General features: G+C 35.7%; 1 pseudogene; it reads left to right on the top strand.

Moving 5' to 3' along the window:
• The first annotated feature begins 460 nt into the window (after nt 1-460).
• On the top strand, nt 461-555 carry LOC122126999 (annotated as a pseudogene).
• The last annotated feature ends 8167 nt before the right edge of the window (nt 556-8722 follow it).

Genomic DNA, 8722 nt, shown 5'->3' with positions numbered 1-8722 from the left:
TTCTTCTTCATCTCTTCCAGTCTTTTTTTATTGGGATAATATAAAGGTGAATTGCTGATAAAATTGTAGATTTGATTAGAATTCTTAGGTGACTTCATTTATTAAATAATCATCAGTGAACACATAGTAATGGTGGGAGGAGAGGAAAGAAGACTAGTTTATATTATTTTAGGGATGGGCATCTGCAAAGTGAACAAGTGCTCCCATGGGCCACAGCCTGAACAGTTTTGCTGTTACTTATTCTCTTGTAAACTATAATCAAATACATATTAGTAATTACATTAATATATAACAACGTAATATATAATATGGAATAATTACAGTTGTTAGAGATTATATTTATTTGATTATATTTGTTGTAGAATCCATTGCTGCATATTGTAGAAACAGTAAAGAAGGGCCGGCTAGAGCATCAACATGCTGAAGGCAATAGAAAGCAATATCAAGTACTTGCTACAGCAACATATATTGTATACTAAGATTGAAATGATGCAGAGATTAGCATGTCTCCTGTATAAGGATGACAAACAAATTGCTGGAGCATTCCATATTTTAAAATATTCCAAATTTATGGCTATATGCCAAGAAAAGGAACAATCAAATATTTAGAGCCAAACTCTCAATTTCTAGAAGTCTGGGACCACTTAGAATATAAAGAAATGCCTATATGTACTTTAATAGCTCCTAAGAGATTATTGTTTGTCTCCTTAGTCCATATGTAAGGAACTCATTTAGTGTGCAGAGCAGTTTTGTAGTTGTAGGAGATATTGTGAGATATTTAACAGAGCCTGAAGTAAACCTACTGAGGTGTAAAGGTAAGGAGAAGTGATACTATGTCTTAGGATAATAAAGATTTGTTATTGTTTCTGTATTGGTGGAGGTGACAATGGATGGGGTGGGAAAATTGTGGTTGAGGTCAGAGTGGAGGCAGAGATTTCTTTCCAGGAGAGGGTAGTTGAACACCTGGCTGATGGTGGGGGTGATAAAGGCATAGGCTGAAAAAAATGAGCCACAGGAATGTTGATGACTGTGGGAGCACTGAGGAAAGGGAGAAGCTGGAAATAACTTTTAGGTCTATACTTTAGAGCAGTGAGTCTTCCTTTGCCACATGAGTTTGAGGCATACAGAAAAGGAAAGAAATTACCATAGTATCGAATATGTTCTACAAAGATAAAAAGAACAGTTAACATCAAACTACAGCAGCATTCATCATGTTCACAAATCCATTTTGTCTTCCTAGGTACCGAACTATATTTTCAGTCCTTTCTTGGAGCTAGGTAAAATAATATGGTTAATTTCTAGACAAAGGCACATAGGTGTAAATGGTATATGCTATTTCCAGCTCAATCCATAAAATCCTCTTATTTTGTTCCCCAGCATCTGTTCTGTGGCGAAGTTGGAAACTACATATTCCAAATGTTAAACTGCAATAATGAAGAATCTTGTCTCTGTAAGTCACCATTTAGATGAATGAGAGCTTTCCTGAATAGCTATGTAACCAACTGAACTATGACTTAAAGTACAAATTAATCTTTATTATTTTAACCATGATGAATATAGTGTGTGTTTAACCAGAATAGCCAGTGACACAAATACTTTGTATTAAGCAATTTTATGTTTAATGTAGCATCTGTTTAATGGATGGGCTAGCCCTAAAATCAAACTTCATTTACACTCTGCTTGGAATAATGCGTGATATCATGGGTTATTGTTCCAATAGAATTTTAGAATCTTTTCCTGTTTACTCTCCTATTTTGCCATCTTAGTTGGTAAATTCTGGTGGTTAGATTTTAAACTAGAAAACTTCATGGTGTATTTTGTCTATTACTTTCTTATTTGAAAAAATCCTTTAACAGGTAAAAGAGGCTTGAAGTATAGAACTTATTTCACAATTTCTTGTCTGATATACTACTGGGTGTGTTAACAAATATAGTTTAGAGCCTCTCTTATTTTTTCTTTATTTGACAGCCAGTAAATTTTCTGGTACTGTTACATCTATGACTTCATAAATTGGAAATGTGGTCCGAAAGAGAAAAACATTATGACTTAGGAACTCATTCTGCAACAAGATTTTCACCCAAGGTTTCATTGGAATTATGGTCTATATGTAGAATCTGCCTTTATGGTTTAATGTTGAAATCTGAAATGAAAGAATTAACTATGAGTGTACTTTTGAAATCTCATTATTTTCATTATAGATTGAGTAATAACAGGCAACATTCTGATTATAGAAACTAGGTAGAAGTGATGTCTATAAACTAGCTTGCTAACCTTAGTTTTTGTCACTTTGTGTTTCCATTGAATGAAATTTTGTTGTGCTGGAAAGTGGCAGCTAAGATACAGCTTAAACATTTTTCCAATATGAATCTCTATTACATTTGTGATTTTTGTGCTAGTGGATATTGAAACTGGTATCTTAAGCATGCTAGATAAGCATTGTCATTAAGCTATATCTCTAATCCTTTATTTATATATAGATATATAGATATAGATATATGAACATTTAAAACAGAAGCAACACAGAAGAGTATAAAAGTGAAGTGCATCTCAAAACCTACCAAGAAAGAACTGTTAAAATTCTGAAGCAGATTTTTATGCCTTCTTTATTTCCATACACAAAATAGTCCTCAGACATAGATACAAACACACATATAAATGGAATCAAAATACAGATTTTTGTAATTTACAATTTTACTCACAAGCCTGAAATGTGATTGTCTGTCAATAAATAAGAATCACTTTAAAAACGCTATGAAATAATCTTTTATAGAAAATACTATAATATAACTAGTGTAGAACACTGAGGTTTCTAGTTTTCACCATTGTGAGAAATACTGCCCTTAACTAATGTGTGTATGTTTGGGTTTTTGTGAGTAGTGTAAATTACTATGGTGAATTTGCTTGGAGGGAGGCAAACACATTTAATATTTCTAAATTTAATAGTATTTGAAAGAGTGTACCTATTATGGTCAATGAACAAGAAAGGCAGTAGAGAGGATAGTGCCTACCATTATAGAAACTGAAATGACGAAGTTCATGATCCTCTTTCATGATAAGTGAAAATTACCTGAAATAAGTGATTGAATTTTTGCTGTTTCTAAAAGCTATTCTGACTACTGAATTCCAATGTCAGACAAGATTTCCTGATACACAGGAAATGAAACTAATATGTAAATGTAGTGTAGGTAGAAAGACAAGAAAAATTTTTGTTGGAGTAGGATAACTGCATAACTTGTTTACATTCAGTCCTCTTCTCTTATTCTGAGATGATCTTGTGGAATCTGAGATTTCACCTGAGGTACTATCAGGATTTGTGAGGTTCTCTGTGAGTTCCTCACATATTGTATCTGATTGACTCATTGTTGTTTTATTTCCATGTGAAGAAGCTAGTAGCCTTTACTTTTTCATTTCCTTCTCTTCTTTCTTCTGCCTGTGTTAGCTGAAAAATACTCTGAAATGTTGAATCAGAATTTGGAGGAGAGTTAAGTTTGAGAAACTAGGTTTGAGAGTCTTTATTATAGCAGCATTGATAACAAGAAAAACAAATTAGAGAACTAAGGGATCATCACTGGTTTGTCTTTTGCTTTCTGAAGATTTGATGCGTAACACCTCTGCATTGTGTAATGTGATTTTAGATCCAGGCTCTCTTGTAGCATCCAGGGTTGTATTCTAAAATGCCTCAGCTCAGAAGAGAGACACATTTTCTATTGCTTATAATTTGTTCTGCTTTCAGTCCATGTTCACATGATATCACCCTTATTACATGGAAACAGGAAAACTGAGTCAGCACAAAGATAGTAAGGACAACTGTATGTAGAAATAAGGCCTGGAGTCCTTTCACATCTCTATGGCTAACTGGTGTGTGAACTTGACAAGATTGTCAATGATTTAGTACCTTAGCTTTCATGTTTATAAAATAATGATAAGAATATATCTTTTTACAAAAGATTATTTCATAGTTTTTAAAAGTGATTCTTATTTACTGACATGAAACAGGTGCATTTCAGGTTGTTGAATAAGTGACTATATGTAAAGGCCCATAGCATATTCTTTTTTTTGGGGGGACAGGAGATCTGATCGAGAGGCCTGACCTCTGCGCCTGGGTGTTGTCCCTCAGTTCTTCAGCTCAAGGCTAGCGCTCTACCACTTGGGCCACAGCACCTCTTCTGGCTTTTTTCTTTTTTCTTATGTGGTGCTGACTAATCGAACCCAGGGCCTCATGCATGCAAGGTGAGCACCCTACCACTGAGCCACCATCCCAGCCCCCATAGCATATTGTTAAGAAGTGAACCCAGGTGCTGGTGGCTCACATGTATAAGCTTAGCTACTCAAGTGGTTCAGTCTAAGAATCATGGGGTTTGGAATAGAAAAAACAGTGAGATTCTTACCTTCAACTAATCAGAAAAATTTGGAAGTGAAGGTATGGTCAACTGAGACCTTCAGAATTCCAAGCCATGAGTTGAAGCTCAGTTCTAGCACAGGAAAAAAAAAGAGATATCTACTAGTATTAGTGGTAGTTGCACTGGGAATAGAATCATCAGTCAAGGCTATTGACATAAAAATACAGAGAATACCTTTAATTGGTACAAAGAACGTGTATAGGAATTTGAGAGAATCAGCTTACTTTTCATTTCATAAAGTTGAAAAAGTAACACTTCATGAAGAAAAATGCATTTGAGTAGGGTCCTAAAAATGTGCTCCTTTTTCACTAAATCTGTGAAGAAAAATGTAATTTGCCGAATAGGGTGCCAGAGGGAACAAGGCTATTGCTAAAGAAATTTGGTGAATTTTGACCTGAAATGCAGTGCCAATTAAGACAAATAGGAAGCTGATAAAAATTACAAATGAGGGCTAAGTAGGGACTGGCTAAGTATTGAGTGCTTGTTTAGCAATTACAAGAGGTTAATCCCAGCATCACTCACACAAAAATTACAATTGAGCAGTCTATGATTTATAAATTAATGACTGTGGTCCTTGTTTTGCAATATGGGAAATGTGCTGTTCACATGGGAGAGAACCTTGCCCAGGCCAGTGAGGAGCTGTTCAAAATTTGAACTCCTCTATCCTGAACAGGGAAGTGAAGAAGCTTTGAAAGGGGAGTTTATACTTTTCTGACACTTGTAAGTACATGGATATATTTATTTCTACTTCCTCTAAGGGAGAACTTCTCTTAGCTCATTTTTCAGGACATAAGGAGTTAGAAATTACCCTGCTTATGGAACCAGACTTATTCTCACTTTTTCTTTATTTCAGAGCTCAGTTTCTGACATTTGTATTTGCTTTTTATTTGAGGGCTTGTGAAATCTTACCTTTTTGGTTTGCTTGACTTAATCGCCCATTTTAGATCATGGATCTGCTTTTTTTCCCCTGATTTCAAGGCTTCCTATGGAAGTTGACTCCTGTGTCGTGGAACCCCTAGCCAAACAAAGCCCTGGATTCTCTTTTTAGCTTGATCCCAGGGGACCCTCAAGCAATGGAACTTTGGGATAATCTTTAAGAGTGAATATGGGGACAGACCAACTGTATTCCAAATTTGTGTTTGTCAGTGAATACTTGAATGACCTCATATAGGACACTCAGTGTATGTATGTCTCAGACTGTCTTACTTGAAAATTGGTGATAATAATCATAGTAGCAGCCTCATGAGGTTATTGTTAGGGTTAAATTGAGTAAAACTATGTCTAGAAAATCACTTCTTAATAATGTTAATGTGTTACAATTTATTATCTACTGTAGGAGGTTCCTGTGGGCACAGGAAGAGCAACATTAATTTGACCTAGCGGAGCAAAGAAGACCTTCAAAGAGATAATGATCTTTGAACATAATTTTGATCAACAGATCATTTCCTAAGGGATGCATTGAAGGGAAGGCAATCCAAAAAGAGAGAAAGCTGATGAAATGGTTCAGGTATGAAAAAATTAAGAAGTGTATTATGTGTGGGGCTCTGGATGAATTGTGGAAATGGGGTGAGGATGGAGAAGTTAGGGCATATGATGTAGCTGAAGAGGGGTGGTACAAAGGGAAACTGGGAAGGACTTTCAGGTTGAACCAGTGATTTGTAGTTTAGTTCTGGGGAAGCAGGATGCTAGTGACATTATTTAGGGAAATGACTATGATCAGGTTTGTAAGGTTCCTCTGGTTATAGTGTGAATGATCGATTGCATTGAGCTTGAATGTCGACCAGGAGTCACATTTAAGAAGTTATTTTATTTACTCATGGAGAGAAATTAATGTGAGTTTTATACAGTGGGCCATTAATATCAACTATGCTTCCTTTCCTTTGTTGTGGTGATAGTTGCAATTCTCATACATTGCTTTTGTTCCATGTAGTCATTAGTCATTAGTCGACATGAAAACCTTTATGCAAGCAAAGGATTTTAAAGTGTTGAAATGTATTTGACATGGTACTGAAGCTTTAATTGTGGTTATGATTCAAATCACCCCAGAATTAGGTCCATCCTTTGCTTTACTTGTCCCACCATTAGTAGTATCCCTGGGTGAGTGACCTCTTGACATTTTTCTGCATGTGTGGGTTGGATTTAGACAGATTTCATTAAACATTTAATTTTACTTGTTTTGCTTCAGGGTAAAGTCCAAAAGAACTCTGGATGTTTGCTCCTTCCCTCCCTCTTCAGCTAACCTATGATTATTGTCCTCAAGTAGATCCGTCTTTCACACATAGAGTCATTTAAAGAATTTCACCATCTTGGGGCTGGGAAGGTGGATCAGTGGTAGAGTGCTTGCCTTGCATGCCTGAGGCCCTGGGTTCGAGTCCTCAGTACCACATAAGCAAAAAGAAATAAGCCAGTGGCACTGTGGCTCAATTGGTAGAGCGCTAGCTTTGAGCTGAAGAGCTGAGAGACAGCGCCCAGCTGTCCCTCAAAAAATTAAAGAAAGAATTTTACCATCTTTTGGTCTAACTCAGTGTTTGAGTCTATCAGTCTATCAAAAACTTTGTACAAGCTCTAAACAAGTCTGGAATTTGAAGTCACATTTCCTGTATAAACATTTTCTTTATTTATAAACACATTCTTATTTGCTGTGTACTTCTGAAAAAATAGCATTAGCTATCTATGGTTTTAGACATTCTTTTTTTTTTTCAGAACAACTAGGAAAAAACTACAAATAATAAAACAAAATAATCTGTAACAGAGACTCTTTTTTTAATAAAAAGGAAAAACCTTCATTTCAGAGAGGTAAGATTGGTCAAGCATTTTAGGTAATGAGAAAGGGAATTTTTCTTAGCCAAACAGAAATGAGGGTTTTAGTGCTTTTAAGGGACCTCCAGAAAGTACTGGTGACTCCTCTTTGCTGTGATGTCTTTTCTGAGATTCTCTGAATATGTTAGAAAGATCCAAGTAATTAAAGATCTCCAGTGTCTCAGATGATAAGGATTATCACTAAACTTTCTTTTTCCCACCTATATTGCCAGCTTCTTTTAGAAAAAGTATGTGCATCTAGCGTTTAGAGGATCTTAAAGGAATAGGAGGGATTTCTTCACAAATCTGGACAAATTTAACATATGAATACAAAGCTCTATGTAATAGTACTGGGATAAATGTATAACTAAAGAAGTAAAAATTTCCCCACGTGTTCTGTAGGTCAGTGAAATGTTAATGTATGTTCAGGCTAGTATGTGGAAAGATTATATGGTTAGGTGAGCTAGGGAATGCTGTACCCAACTTAAACAGAAAGCTAATGAAGATTATAGATAAAGAGGATTATAGATACCCAAAAGGAATAGATTTTCTGCTTATTTGATCACACAATGTTTTTCATGGGGTAGGTCAGAGGACGAGATGCTCCTCATTTAGAGCACTAAGAAAATGTTTGAGTACATAAAACTAAAATGTTTTAACAGGAATAAATTCTAGTTGAAACTAAATGCAGTGGGATACTGCAAAGCCATTGAAATTCAGGTTATTTTTGAGACATAAAAAATGAATATTCTTGGGCTGGGAAAGTGGCTTAGTGGTAGAGGGCTTGCCTTGCATGCCTGAGGCCCTGGGTTCATTTCCTCAGCACCACATAAGCAAAAAGAAAAAAGCTGGAAGTGACACTGTGGCTCAAGTGGTAGAATGCTAGCCTTGAGCTTTAGAGCTGAGGGACAGTGCCCAGGCCCAGAGTTCAGGCCCCCCGACTGGACCCCCCCCCCCAAATGAGTATTCTTGAGGGACTTACTGGCTCTGAATTGCTGCGGGTGGCTTCAGGATATATTGTACTCTGACTCTTCCCATCACACTTAAACTAGACCTTACTTGTTTGGCACAGAGCAGGAAGACTTGTTGTTGAGTATTTATCAACGACTTCTAGAGCCTTACCAAAAATTATTGTGTCTTCTGAAGTTGCACATGACATTGTAATCACTAATATTATTTACATGATGAAGTTAATCATAGAACTAATTTTATTGCTATATATGACTTACTCTGCTAATTCATAGATTAATTCAAAAGAAAGTGTACATTTTTTGTTTAACAAAATTAACAAAATGTGACAATTTTAATTTAGAATTTCAAAGGCTAATAGAGTCTTATTATTAAGATCCATAGCAGTTAAAAGCTACTTATTATTGTATTTTTAAAAATAATATTTTTAGACATATATAATGGATTTTTAGAAAAGACAAAAAAACACAGAAAACATGTTTCCTAACACACACACACACACACACACACACACACACACACACACACGGATGGACGTTTTACCTATTTATGCA

Source organism: Dipodomys spectabilis, unplaced genomic scaffold (genome assembly GCF_019054845.1).
Source record: "Dipodomys spectabilis isolate Male_0828 unplaced genomic scaffold, ASM1905484v1 ptg000295l, whole genome shotgun sequence".
Lineage (NCBI taxonomy): Eukaryota > Metazoa > Chordata > Mammalia > Rodentia > Heteromyidae > Dipodomys > Dipodomys spectabilis.
This window is presented reverse-complemented; position numbering and strand designations above follow the sequence as displayed.